Source organism: Pelmatolapia mariae, linkage group LG10_11 (assembly GCF_036321145.2).
Source record: "Pelmatolapia mariae isolate MD_Pm_ZW linkage group LG10_11, Pm_UMD_F_2, whole genome shotgun sequence".
Taxonomy (NCBI): Eukaryota; Metazoa; Chordata; class Actinopteri; order Cichliformes; family Cichlidae; genus Pelmatolapia; species Pelmatolapia mariae.
Window position 1 is genome coordinate 22,343,328 of NC_086236.1, and position 15,317 is coordinate 22,358,644.

The window sequence follows — 15,317 nt, forward strand, 5'->3', positions numbered from 1 at the left end:
TCCCTTTCTTACCTTTGAACACAAAACGTCTTCAACAAGATGTTCAACAGAGCCACACTGGTGTCAAAAATACATATTCTCTCTGAAGTCACTGAAGAGAAACTGTCCTGTGTGTTACCGCGACAGAGAAGTGCGTCATATACCTTGTGAAAAAGTACAAAGCAAAGAGGAACTGGTGTTTTTGTCCCAGCCCCCTCAAGTTTCTGTTTAATATATTTAGGAAGCCATTATTTGCATTTTTAATTTTTAATTTTTTTTTGCTACATGCACATAAACTGCTACGGCACAAATCATTGATAACCAGCTTAATGTTTTCCCAGGATATACCAAGCTGAGCAATTTTATGAGCAAATATCAGTCTGGCTTAAACCAATCTCTAATATGACCATAAGTGGATCATCTCATAATAGCAGGACTGACTGAGGGTGCAATAAAAAATAACTTAGGATATTAGGCTTGAGACAATAAACAGTAACGGGAAGCTCTTTTCTCAAAAGCTTTCAGTACAGCTGATTGTACATTGATTGTAAATGTGCATGTGCATGTGATGATTCTGTATCTCGCTGGTTTAAAATCTATTAGCACTAGAGGATCCAATATCCTAACAATGCTGTTGCTACTAGAAAAAGGCTAAAGCTGATGCCATCATTATGATGTCGTTTATATTCTAACACAATAAGGATAAACAGCAAGTCGCTGTCCGTGGAGATGCTGCTCGACTTTCTTTTCAAGATATAGCATGTAGCATGACACATCAGCTATCTACTCCAAATATGCACAAACGCGCCTACATCTTCAGATTAGCCTACGTCAGATGACACAGGAGTTGCTGGAAACTATGCTTGATCTCCCCCAATGCTCTCCAAGCCACAGTTCGACCACCACATTACCAGAAACTTGACCCGTAACTGTCTGGGCTGGCTAGCGCAAACCACTTCAACTGTTTGAATTAAATGGCATCAATAAAGAGCACAGAATGTGATTTGGTCGTGATTTACACCTTCGTGATCTGGTTGCGTTGCCATTTAAACTGACTTTTCCCCACACGTGATCTCTGTCATCCCAAATTAGGGAAAACAGCAGCTTCATTCTCCTGCCTATCATCCAAAACTGCTGGTTGGAACTGGTCCTATATAAATAATATATAAAAATGATTGTCCTTTACAGTCAAAATGAAAGCAGTTTCTTTGTTTTTCTATTTAGTTATATATTCAGTCATATAACCCAGGCATGCACCTCATGCTCTCCAAGATTTTTTTTAAAGCTCCATTGCATCTGCTACGATCACTGGGAGGCTGCGGCCTGCTTTTTCCTGCAGATACTCCCATGATGCAAGAGCCAGACTCCATCCCTGAGAAACTTAATAATACATGCAGACAGCAGTGTTTAATACTGCGTCTCAGAACTCAGCCTTTGGACGGTAATGATCTCTGTGTTACGCATGCTAAAACAGTTTAGCAGTTTTTCAATGCCAAGTAATACTTCCACCCATCAGTCATGACAATATATGGCTCTTGATTTCGTTCTGAAACTTTTAAGCGAAAGGGGAACGTGAACAGACTTCCTGTCATAAAATAAGCTTCTGTAAACGTTAACTTATCTTTCACATTTGAGCTTTATTGCACACACTAGTACGGATTCTAATTTTCATGCTGCGAAACTGTTGTACTGAAGAGTGGAGCATTTAACTGTGTTCATCTCAATCTGAGTTTGAGGCCTCACTTGCATCACAAAGAAGCGAGCCCCGGTCCATCACTCATCTTACAAGTGGGAAGTGGAAACCTGAGGCACAAACACTGTGGCTGGACCTCTTCATCATATCTAAAGTTTAAACATTCAAAGTGAAAAAACTGATTTTTTGTTTTAAGAAAAAGAAGAAACACATACTTCAGTTTGTAACTTTCATCAGATAATCATGCTTCAAAGAGAATTATTCTTTAAACATACCTGACCGGGTGAAAATCTTTAAGTATTATATGTCTTTGCATAGTGCACCAGATGGGCTTTGAAGGACCATTACTGCTCTGGGCTTGGCTGGCTTAACTGATGACAGTAGGTGAGCACCACGTCCGTGTTAAGTCCAGGACAAGGTTAATGCGCCTCTTGTGTACAACGTTAGGACACACGCGGAAGTCAGAGGAGAGTCAAATTAAACATGCACAGTTTTGGGGAAGTCACGGCCGCTTGACTTATTTTGCACCGGCTCATGCGAGTCTACGTCCTGTGAAACAGGAAGAGATGAGTGACTTTTGAACTCCGAGAGGATGTGTGTCGTCATCGTTTCTACACCACACTTATTGGAGACTGGCTGCCACACTGCAGAGTGAATGAGCACATTTTTTTTTACTTTGTTAAAGTGACTCAACCTTCAGCTCATGTGCTTTTATCGTAATTACCGCCGATGGCGCGGCCATTTCAAATGTTTGACCGTGAAAAGAAAAGATAGCCTCCCGATCAAGACGATAGAGATTTGATCTGGTTTCCCTTTGGGTGAAGCTGCAGCAATCAGCTTAACAGCTTAGCAGCAATTAGATCTGATCAGTGGCAAAAGTTACTGCAGGCTTATCAACTCCATCACGTCAGGTTCCGGCGGTCATTTCGACCTGCAACTTCTTTCTGTGCTTGGCATCTTTCAAAGACGAAGCTGAAGTTGTGAAACACCACACTTGTCGCCACAGATGCATGCAAGTCTTTCAAAAGGCACTGTTTTGACATGTGACCATAAAGTGACACACACAGTTTGACTCAGGCAGCTATTAGAAAGTGTCCAGCTTTGCAGGACAGCTCCTCTAACGCCACTGTCTATCCTTATAGTTAAAAGCTGTCTTGCCGATTCTTAACCACAAGGTCTAAATCAACTCCTAACAGTGATTGATTTGGGGAAATTTAAAGCCAGGCTCAGTCTCACTCTCATTATTGATCGTTCGCAGTCCTGCTACATTTGAGATCAGGTTGCATTTCTGCTCTGCCTCCGAATATGTGACATCGAGCCGGAGCAGCTGCAGTGCTTTCAAGAGAGTAAATGTGTATTAATGTGGCTGGACCTGATTCAGAAAATGAGTTCATTCTAATGCCCAACACTTGCTCCGGCTTCCTCAATCTTCCTCACGGACCCACTACCACACTGCAAACAGTGAACTGGGCCAGGTCCAGAGGCTTCTAAGTAGATGATGCACTCTCGTTCTTTTGTGATGTGTTTTATTCTTCTTTTTAATTGAAACAGTTTTGCAAATGCCCGTCTCAGCTATTGGTCCCCAAAGACACATAAGCCTCCACTCCTGCTGGCACCTGGTGCTCAATGGGCCGATTTTAACAAAGAGGATAGCTATCAAGGTGACAAGAAAAACAGCAGGTTTTTGAAGAATCTAAAAAGAAATACATCTGCCATTACTGTGAGCAATATTTTGCAGTGACACAGGTACTCAAGCCAACAAGTATGACCTGTCGGAGCCTGTCATAAAAATTTCTGTGCAGTTCTGCCTTTGATATTATACATCCATCATCACTAATGGAATGAAAGAATTGTTCTTAGTCTTGCTTTTATTATGTTTTTGCAGAACTTCAAGGTGATACTGACAGGAGAGTGGTTAGTCAGAGTTGTTGTCGGCAATTATTTTCTTCATGACAATCGAAGTGTCACGGCTCAACAAGAAAGCAATGACTGCATCTGGTATTTTGAAGCATGAGTGACAAAATATGAAAAATGCAGTTCTGCAACTGGCCGCTAAAGGATGGTTTAACAAGCCAGTAAACTCCAATGGAATTTCATGTTAAAGTGTTAAAAAAATCAGTAGAAATAAATTCAATTTGATTCTGTTCGCTTGTATTTATATAGCGTCAAATCACATAAACAGTCGGGTACGGTGGCCCCTAGAGACAAAGCACGTACAAACTCCAAAACACGCACAAACTCCAAAGCACAACGGAAGTGCTCCAGGACGCTAGGGGCAGTGTTGAGCTTCTCTCTGAGCAAAGCACACTGACTGTTAGCTAACGTCAGATTTGACTCCACCATAAACCAAACGCTCATAGTAATTAAAAACAAATCAAATAAACAACAGTTTGGACATTATGTTTCTTATAAAGGTTGTTCTATCTTTGCAGGTGTTTTCCGCCGGTATCCAAGTCCATGTGTTTGCAACAAACTTGCTGTTCATTTTGCAAATCGAGCTCAACACTGCTTCTAGCGTCCTGGAGCACTTCCGTTGTGTTTTGGAGTTTGCATGTGTTTTTGAGTTTGTACGTGCTTTGTCTCTAGGGGCCACCGTAGGTCGGGTATGGTTAAGACGCTACAATAGAGAAAAAACTAAAAAAACAATCAAACAAGCCCCTGTGAGCAAGCACGGCGACAGTGGGAAGGAAAACCTCCCTTTTAACAGGAAAAAAAACCTCCGGCTGAACAAGGCTCAGTGAGGGGCTGCAACTGGCTGGGGGTGAGAGGAGGGAGACAAGATAAAAGTCAAACAAGTTCACTGCCTTGCACAAGAGATGACTTGGGTCTCTTGAGCTAAAAAGGACATAAAACTTGATCTCATAATTGTGGTTGCAGTGGTGGTGCCTTTTTAAAAAATGTTAATTTAGCTAACAAAACAATAATATGACTTGCTGCGCAAGTAAGTGTCTGTGCATTGTGCCCATAGAACCTATGTATGTGGCTTGCTTAACGAACCTGCTAGCGTGAGCTGATAATTCGGCTCACCACTCTTTCTTCAACATATTGCTGTAAGAAGCCAACATGGTGACAGCCAGAATACTGAAATCGAGGCTCATGAAATCAATAGATGAGGTCATAGTCACTACATCCATCTTTTACCTACAGTCTATGACATCAAGACTGTCTGCTTGCTTTATTGTTCTGTCGGGTGTACTTAGTTCAGTGGGAACTTAAATGTACTCCCCTGCAAAACGACCAATAAGTAAAAAGAGCGAAGTGTCGTTTGTGTTTGCATCAGCTCTGCTGTACTGCACTGTTTGTTATGACTATATATAGAGGTACAGATTTCCTCTAAACTCTATAGATAGAGAGGCCACTCAACACAATTTAACAGATTTCATACTTCAAGGAGAGCTGTCCTCCCTCAAAGACAGAAAATGAGTCTATTACATTATTAATAGGACGGGGTAAAAAGGGGCGAGGGTTTACCATGTTAATTATTCATTGTTTGGTTGCTCCCTTGTCCATCCACATCCACGCGCATACACAGCAATCACTGGAGCTTTATTTGTTATGATTTTTTTATTTTTTAAATCTAAGACTGCGCCCGACTTCTCTCTCTGTATGGTTAAGGTCATCTAACGTGTGACTCCACTGACGTCTCGTCCAGTTTCAGTTCTTTTTTGGCCGTCTTTTTGTAAGCTGAAAAACAAGCTGCTAAAATGGAAGAAGAGACTGTCAGAGCAGAAAGTACAAATCCGAAAGTTTCACAAATCACTGCATTTGGTGATCATTTTGCATTATTTTAATTGCCCGCCTAAATGCAAAGAGGAAGTATGCTCCGAAAAGCCTTTTCTATAGTATTAGAACCTACAGGAACTTCCTCTTGTATTAAACAGCGCAATGCACAACTCACGCACTCTCATGCAGAAATTTTCTTTCTATCACAACTGTGGTGCTGTTTGTCCACAGTTAAATAAAGATACTTAACTCATGCTATTGTTTGACATGTTATTTGCCATGACATCAACTCTGCGCGCTGGCAGAGCACTGCCACTTCCTGTAAATCTGAAAATACACCTTGTGGCACACCACGAGAGAGACGAAGGCAGAGAGGTTTAAGGCACAGATGCGAGAGGTACTTTGAGAGCATGTGTGTCTTTGTGTGCCTCTGCTGACTCTATAAAACAGTGTCCTTATAGATGTTGCACGCTGTCCACACAGAGACAGGAAGAGCAGCTGTCCCCCTGCAAATGCCCCGTTTCTGTGTGCCTGGGTTTGTGTGACAGAGAAAGGAACTGACCCTCAGCTTCATGACTGTATCTATTATACTGAGGCTCAACGGTTCACTGTTACCCCTCCGTCATCTGTGCAACCAGCTCTGAGGCAGAGGAAACGAGATTGCTCAATATTGCTTTAAAGGCACGCTGAAGAGTAACTGTACATTGTCTACTTCCAGAGGAAGAGACTCCTACATCCTCTGCTTCCTCACTGTCCCTGCTGTAAAGAGACATAAAATAGCTGCAATGCCGATGCCCTGAATTCATCACACGTTTTAAGCTCAACATCTTTGTTTACTGGAGCAAATCGAACCAAACGCCGTCTTCACTCACTCTAAATAAGTGTTGCTTATGGCTTCGGGGTACAGGAGTGAGGAAAGGCCACGTCTAAATGGCTGCCATCACGCTTACAAGCTACACTGGTTCCATCTACGCTCATTATGAGCTCAGAGGACACAAATTGCTATCATTATTTGGAGAAATAGACTAATGTCTCTCACAGATGCGCGGGCATCTGTAAAGCCTCACATCAAGCCATTCTCCCTGCTTGTGTAGCGACGTCTTCGATACGGAAATCAAGCTCAACCAAAGTACTGAAAAAAAAAAAAACACACAAAGGAGTTGTCGTTTCCATTTCCCCCTCAATAATACGATTTGTCTTTTGTGCTAAAATATTTCAATATTGTAAGAAATCCACAGCTATGAGCATCATTATATGTAAATCTCACAGCTGTAGTGCAGTGCTGGATTCCCTTCAACCAGCACCTCTAGTGCAAATATTCTAAAGCAAAGTTTCTCCCTGATGCTAATGCAGCTACTTACAAAGAAGACCGATTTTTTTTAAAAGAAAACATGTGAAAATATGAAGCCAAACCCTGCTGACAAACTATTATTTTGCACATGTGAACACTGCGGCTACCTTGCTGCACTTTGCAGCCAATCTACTGCCTGGTGGCACTTGTTTTATTTGCAACAGCGACACGGCACTTTCTGACCTAGATAGAAAAAAAAGGAAGCAAAGAGTAGCTCATGCACCAATATGTTAAGTACGATGACGCAAACAGCGCATCGTTTACTGAAAGGTTTTTATTTGATGCTATGTGGGTAGGGTACAGTCAAAACAGGGAACATGTTCCGTACATCTGTGGCTTTCCACTTGTGAATGAAAATGCACGCTGTGCATTCTGGGAAGTGTGCTGTAATGGTGATTGGTGATTCACCGGGCCACAGACTGAATCTGCTTAAATCTAAAGTATGTAGAGTGTATTTTCTCCCCTAATTCTTTCCTTTTTTACTGCAAGGGACATTGTTGTGTCACATTAATTTAAAATTTTTTTTTACCTAGAATGAGGGGAAATGTGGCAGAAGCTAAACACAAAAAAACCCTCTCCTCTACGCCTCTAAGGTCACATCTCTCAGTTTCCTGCGTGCGGTCGCTGCTGGGCCCCACAGAGAGACGATGTGGAGCTCTAAGGTACCTGCTCAAACTGCTCTTTACTTCTTTATTTGCCTTTAACATGCAAATGAAACGGTCGAGAATGCAACTTCCTTCTCAAATTTGTGACAGCGCAAAGAGCCTCTTCAGCCTGAAACAAACACAGAGGCGATCTCTAATACGTCAAGTATCATCCCCAAAATAGAAAACCTTATGAGGGTATTTTTAAACTCCTATCAGAGCCTAAAAATATTTTCTGCTTTTTTTGATCTCTATCGACCGAATGTGGCGATGAAAGTGACGTGGCACGAGCATGAATGGTTGCTCCTGGTCTGCTTTCAGTGGCTCTGAATACCCCAGAGTGCACTTCTCTCCTGTAATAGCAATGAGAACAATGAGAAGGAGCCACTGCACCGCTTAATGGTTTAATGTATGTATGACATAACTGAGAGAGGTACTTTGCGATTTGGTACAATGAGCTTGAATATATATTTCTGGAAGGGGGCATTTCACAACACGGAGTAAAAAGTGGGATTGTATTCATGTGGGCTGTGTTAACAGCAGATGCTTACATAAATATGTCTCATGAAGATAGCAGCTTCCACATATTTTAGGACTATTACATCAGGGGCGCGTTGTTGGACATGCCTAGCTCCGTTTCCCTCTCTCTGCACAGAAGACATGATACCCATCAGAACAATTACAACATCATTTATTTAAATAGGTCTAAAGCGTGATTCACCGCCAGCGATTACGTCCTTTTGTACACGAAGGGCCAATTTCTCAGTTCGTCCTTGATTTCACACTCAAAAAGCTGATGGGTTTTGTGAAGGGTTTTGAAAGTGCTCGAAATTTTCCTCGTGTAATTTATGAGAATCTAACAAAATTGTCCCATGCACATGCGAGTGCGTGCAGCAGAAATCACAGGGGGGAACCGTTTTAATAGTTAAGTATTTCGATGCTTATTTTCAAAAAGACAATAGCCTGTGAGGATTGACTCCCCAGACGGTAAAACTCATCCTGAATATTTGTCATGCTGATTTATCTCAATTGTGCAGTCCTACTTTAGCTGACGCTGTGAATCATGAGTCATGCTCCAACATTTATTATGCCGCTTTCTATTTGTGCAGCTGAATAGGTGGAGAAGGGCAAAAGCCTTGACAAAAAAAAAAAATTAGGGAAAAACCCCCCCAAAGAGGCCTGATCTTGCATGAGATCATCGGTCAGCAGTAAGCAGGTGACAGCAGAGAGCACGAGCTAAGAGGATCTACCTTGTGGCTAATGCTGCCGGCATCCTGCCATCCGATGTGAGGAAGTCTCCACCTCCGACAGCCCTTCCTAACTGAGCACCCACAGGGAGCCTGCTGGGGTGTAGCCATGCAAAATGGCTCCAAAACAAGCGGAGTGACATAATGCTGAGTAAGACCAGGACAAAATCTGCCCGGTAACCTCGCGATATGTTTATCTGATTCTCACTAACTGAGTGAAAAACCAGATAAAAATCACTTTGATTAAACGGGGGTGCTTTGTGGTGCAGAGCGAATTCAGAGTAACACTTTGGCAGCCTGCATGCTGTCAGGTGAGGACTGTCATCTATTTGCTCTGTGGACAAGAGAGTCACTTCAGGCGTCGTGGTTTAATTCTGAGCAGGAACACAGTATGAAGCAAACCTGAAACTATGGGCTATACTGTTGCTGTTATCAGAGGAGACGGTTGGTATAAACAGCAGCTGAAGGAGAGCAGGACAAATTTATGGCGTCGCCAATAAGGAACAATAGAAGCTGACAGCTCTGCATCCACATGACGCTCGCATGTACAGAGCCCAGCTCTCTTGGTTCTTGTTTGGTTCAGGAAATGAAAACGGGCCGATCGATTCAAGAGTCTTCCGTGACTCTGCTCCCCTGCTACTCAACCAGGTAAAGAATGAGTCCCACTGAGGAAGCCTCTCATGGGAAAGGACACATGGGGTGCTGCATTAAAACACACACACATTGTCAGGGCTGCTGAAAGCCGCCTGCTCGCTGTATGCTTTTGGTTGTGGATATTTCATTTTCTATATATGAGGGCGGCCAAGAACAAAGTGTCAGGTTAAAGGTCACTTTTAGCATTTGAGGATTTATATCAAATGTGTAAAATAACCAATCATATACAAACTTCATAAAGGCAGACTAGCAAGTGGGCCCAGGCCAAAACAGACTCCATAATGTGCTCATATTCTGGATGTCATCATATACAGAACTGGAGCTGAGTCAGATAATTAGCCAATCAACTGCAGCAGATGTGAGGGCTGATTAATCATAAAGTAATGCCATGATGTAACAATTTTCTTTTTTTTTTAAGTGCTAGAAAATTTATGGCATGCGTGTGTGGGGGGTTTAAATACATCTGCACTGTTTCCTAGTATCAAAAATAAATGAATTCTCAAAAGATCTTCCACCTTCACTCACATACAAGGCTCTAACTCCAAAGTTGCAGCAGGTAGACTTATTGTTATTTGTGGTGATCTGCTTAATGAAAACCGACTGATGCTAACTGCTCCACTACTTTACCAACAGAGTGAGTTTCACATCAGAAAACACGCTTTCTGCAAAGGAGGCAGTAAACGCAGCAGTTGCTCTATTTTGCTTTATTTGGCCAAGCAGAAAGCAAACTACAGACCACGAGGAGACACAAAGGATCCCGGCTACATTAGGGCTGCCATCCTCTGAAATGGCATTTTACTTCCGCGCAACTGCTCTTCTAAAATACACACACGCATTCAGATTTCTTTTTTTTTTTATAGACAGGGGCCTTTTTCACTTTTATCCTTTGGGCATGGCCCACACCGAGGACTGCGCTGCCTCGATACGCCGTAAGTGTGACGCAGTGGATGGCAGCAGAACAAAAAGTCATCTGCAGCTGAGTTGGATGAGCGGGCTGCACGCTGTGAGCACCATTATGCCGGTGCACTTCATGCAGACATCCTAATCGTTCTCCGCGATAAATACCTGCAAGGTTGGGGTTTCATTCTACTGAACTGTCCAGCAAGAAAGTTGAGATTGTAGAAAAATATAACGCCCTCCTGTCCGGGAACACTGACACAACGCTTTAAGGTCATCGCACATCCTTCCTTTTCATCCAGTCAGGTCAAGCTGCATTTTATCATTTGAAAAAAAAGAAAAAGCCAATGTGAACCACAGTGAACACCACAGTGGATGAGCAGCCAGGCAGCTCAATGTAAATTAAATGGCCCGTCCTTTGAGTGCACTGGCTTATGTAAGCTGCTGCTGCTGCTCGTCTTCCCTCTCGATCGGCTCTTCATCCCTGCTTTTCTCTCCCTACAGCAGCCCATCCAGCCCCTGAAACCCTGGCGTCTCGCAAACACACGGCCCCATCTTAAATTAGAGAGTGCGGTGGGTAGGGTGGTGCGGAGGGCAAGGAGAGGATGGGGATGGTGTGTGTGTGTGTATATGTGTGTGTGGTGACGGTGGGGGGTTGGGGGGGACTGACTCCTGCATCCCTCATTTTCTCTGCCACCTTGAAAACAACACCCCAATCCCGGTTGTGCTTCTCCATTCCATCATTGTCTGTGCACAATCCTCTTTATCCACACAAATCCCAGCCCACTGCAGACCGACGGCTTTTCGGTCTTTGAAAATATGTATCTGGAGCAAATCCTGATCCTCTTTTTTTTTTTTTTTTTGTTCCTGCATCTTCTTTCTTTCTGACTCTCTTTCATTCTGCGCGAGTGTCCCTCCATCAATTCCCCCCCTGTCTCTCTGTCTCCCTCTCTTTCCTCCCTCCACCTTGCCCTCACGGCCAGGAGCGCTTAACGGCGAAGGTTTCGCAGTGCCGCCCCGACAATGTCACAGCGCTGTTTTTTGAGACAAGCCGGCCTCGTTAACAGATCGCACAATGGAGAGACACAGGATAGATGATGAGGAGGGGGTTAGTGTTGGGAGACGGGGAGGAGGAGGAGAAGGAGGAGGGGGAGGAGGAGGGGAGGGCAGGCCCGGGATGAAATGCGACAAAGGTTGTGAGCTGGATTCAAACCTACAATGTAATGTGTAAATGGTAGATACAGCAGACCTTAGCTGGCTGAATAAAATCCATTTATAAAAAAAAAAAAAGGGGGGGGGGGCAATGGCACAAAGGGCAGAGAGGAAGACAGAGGACAAGCTGCAAGATATCATGATGCCAACCACATCATTTTACATCTCTGCTGCTCTCATACATTGTCTGTGGGCCGGATGGTTTGACTATCAGAGCAATATGCATGCCGACACAGAGGTATGTGGCACACAGAGGGTGTGCAGATCCATCAATCTGAATTCATTATCTTCTTCTGGACGAGGACACAGGGTGGGTGTTAGCGACGGTGGTGGGGGGGGCAGCAGTGTGAATGTAAAATCTTAATACGGAAAGAAAAGGCTTACCTCCACATTTCAGTTCTGCTCAACCCTGCCTTGTTTCATCCTGTTCCTCTCTGCCGACTCCCTCCCCTTCTTTCCCCGTGACAGCATTTTTCTGCTATCTATCTCCACGGTGAGGCTCCTTCTCCTCCTCCTCCTCCTCCTCCCTCAGTTCCTCCTGTCTGATCTTCTCTTCCTCTCTCCAAAAATAAAATAAAACAGCAGCACACGCACGCACACTTCCCGATCTCTGTGTCTGCCGGCTCTATTCTGTTGTTAAAGTCAAGGGGCAGGTTGATTTGCGCTGTCCTCCTCCCTCTTTCTTCCTCTCGCGCTGATTCTATTCCATTCACATCACACTAAAGCCAACCCCCTCTTTCTCCTCCTCCCCTCTCTCGCTCTCTCTCGTGCACACACAGCTTCGCCCGGCCTCTCTCTCTCTCTCGGCCCCCCTCCTCCTCCTCTCCTTGTCAGAGAGAGGTTGAGGCAGTGGCGGACGGACAGCGGCGTCCAAGCGGAGAGCTCTGCGTTTCTTACGCTGGAATTCAAAAACCCTCCCTGGGTCATGAATGTGGTTAAAAACATTTTTTCTTGCTGATTCAAATGCCCGAAACGCTCGTATATAACGGTGTGTGACACACACACACACGAGCAGCAGTGTGGCAGACCCGATGCTGATGCAATGTTGTACCAAGACTTTCGCCTCCCAGGATTTCTCCACCTCTCTTTGACTAATTTATTGATGGAAAGCGACACTCGTGACATCAAACGCATTCATTTAAAGTGTCACTCTCCCCCCGCCAGCGCTGAAATTTCTGCACGAGAGAGATAAAGTGCACACAAGCTCAGAAGCAAAGGTGAAAATGGCAGTTGTGTGTGCTCAAGTGTGTGTGTGTGTGACAGAGTGTAAATTTGCAGAGGACCTCTGCGTACTCCCCAAACATGCTCAGTGTGCTGGAAGACCACAACAAACAATCAACCTCCTTAAGAACAATGAGAGCACAGGATACATAACAACACAGCTTTGTCCGTCCTCCCTCATCAGCCACTGCAGCGTCTTTAAAAGCACATACCTGCCAATTTGGGTAAACCCTTGCATGGTGCTTGCGAGAGGAGATGATGTATCACGCTGCTTAACCTGCACCGCAGCAGAGCCAAGTGTCCGGCACCATCCCCCTAATTACTGCGTGGAGTTTTGTCCCGGCCGTACCATATGTTGCAGCGTGTGTGTGTTTGTGTGCATGTGTTGTGAGGTCAGCGGCTCTGGTCTGGGGTTGGGGGCAGGGGCGGGGAGGAGTGCAGAGGAGAGGAGAGGCCTGCGTTGTTGGTAGAGTGTGTCTTGAGGAGATAAGAAAAATAAAAACAGAGGCAGGAGTTGAGAGGAGAGAAACCAGCTTTTGTGGCAAACATTCATACGTCCTCATAAGGGGTCAGGAGGTGTTTTTGCGGAGATGCCTGCTTCCCTTTGCTTTCTGTTTGATGCAGAGACACGAGCACAACAAGCCAGTGAAAGCATCGGCAGCAAGTGTCGGAGTGTGACACCAAATTTCACCAATGTCTAACAATGGAACAATCAGCGCGAAAAAGAAAGGTTAAAGTCAATTCAAGCTATAAATATCCTTGTGTCAGATGGGTCCAACATCCTGGATTACATCCAATTCTCATCCAATCTACACTTGAATTCCAGGTAAACATACATCTTTAAATATTTAGTTTGCAGTGATGGAGCATGATTTTTTTCAAGAAACCAAACAACCCTACAACTCTCAGTGCGGCAGTGACACCATGTGGAAATCTGTTGTTATGCTTAGTGGGATATTCCATTTTATGAGGCATCGCTTGGTATAATCAAGCAGTTTGAAACAATTACAAATGATGGGCTCTCCTCATCCTTCTGCATAATAATGACTCTTAAAATTCAAGCTTGTTAAAGTAAAGCCCAAACTACTCCAAACTGGCAGCTCTAATGATCCAACTGTGTATCTGAGTAAAAATAACCAGGGCCCAAAATAAACTTTTGGCCCATAAAGCACAAAAAATGTGCCAGCACTCAGACTCAGGGTGAGGAAATCTAGATGTCAGGAAGAGGATATTAGATTAGTGTGAAATTCCTCTGTGTCCTCCTGGGGACTGGTGTGGCTCTGTGAGGTGGGGAGAGAAGAATTGGTGTGATGTGATGCGGATGCTGATAGCTCAAACCTGACTTGCAGAAATTAAAACGCCATCAAGCCTGAGCGCCGCCAACACGCGCTTTTAAGCAGATCCATTGATCGGTCCGCTGAGGAAACGTGCTCAATAAACGAGGCCTCCTGCAGACACTGAGGTGTAATCCATTGTTACACATTTTACACATCCAGAGAGCAAACTGCAGTGCCGTGTTCAGCTGGGAAAGTGTGCGTTAGCAACATGCACAGTCCAGTCTAAAAAAACCAAACAACATACAATTATCTCACACATGCTAGAGTGCTGCTCTTCATGCAGGTTGTTACCAAATTTGTTCCACTTGTTGTCTAACTCAGTTCCTCCGCCGCTCAAACACAATTACAGCGGTCAGGTCGTAATTACAGCTCGACCCTCCTGTGGTTTCAACTTCAATGCAAATGTCGCACAGGTGAGGGGTTGGCAATACTGCCCCCTGGTGATGAAGCTTTATACTGAAGCTCCGTGAAAATATTCTAAATCGTTTTTTAATGTCTGTCTACATTAAAAAAAAATACATTGATAAATTGACTGTAGTGAACATGATTTGTGCAGCGGTTATGTATAAAATCTAAAAATGACCTGTTTTGCATCTGTTTCCTCATTGCACCTACACTGTAATGAGTGGTCTTCTGTCTTTGGTCACATAAAACATGCTTCTGTTATATTTGTTACCATTTCTGTTGCCCTCTCGGCCAGATCTCCATTGAAAAAGACATTTTTTTTATGAATGAGTATATAAAAGTCACTTTGTCAAAAACTGACTGCAGCTTCTATCTTGTGATAGGAATGTTCCTTCTGGCTCAAAAAGACTGAATTCCATTCACGAGAGATATTTTTTGACATATTATAGGCCAACAAGTCCTTTATAACAGTTTAAATTCCTGCATTTGTTTTTTGGCACCAGCCACAAATTGGGCTTGTATATGGTTCACGGACCACCTGCACCCCTTTTGATGACAGAGCCAACCTGTTAAGACAACTGCATAAACTTTACTGCATTAAACTGGACTAATTGATAATTAATAACAATTACCGCAATTTCTTCACCCTCTGCAAAGCATCTATTTTGCTGTATGGCACCTTTTGACAACCGGATCTCAAAGCTGGATCGCTTGTTTCACATTCCTGGTGTGGTAATAATTTCTGGCCAAACTGCATATTCTGACATGAACTGCATTCATTTTATGTAAAAATGTATGCAATTTAATTTTACATACAAACTAACTCAATTTTGAACACCCTCTTTACGCACTGTGTCCACTGGGAATTTGTTATATCCATTCATTTTCACTTGCAGCTTAACACTGCTTAACCTGTGCACACAGATGAAAGTGGCTCTCAGACCAGAATAAACA

The 15,317-nt window shown here is 43.7% G+C and overlaps 1 protein-coding gene across 3 annotated transcripts in view; it reads right to left on the minus strand.

The window, feature by feature from the left end:
• The window catches only part of sipa1 (signal-induced proliferation-associated 1), a 35,455-nt gene extending 22,463 nt beyond the window's left edge, over positions 1–12,992 (minus strand). For 2 of the 3 annotated variants that reach the window (XM_063485577.1, XM_063485579.1), the window contains exon 1: positions 11,785–12,106. The gene's annotated coding sequence lies outside the window, so the exon portion shown is untranslated. Of the gene's footprint in view, positions 1–11,784; positions 12,107–12,833 lie in introns of those variants that run through there. The other variant, XM_063485578.1, reaches the window with a different exon arrangement.
• Positions 12,993–15,317: the final 2,325 nt, after the last annotated feature.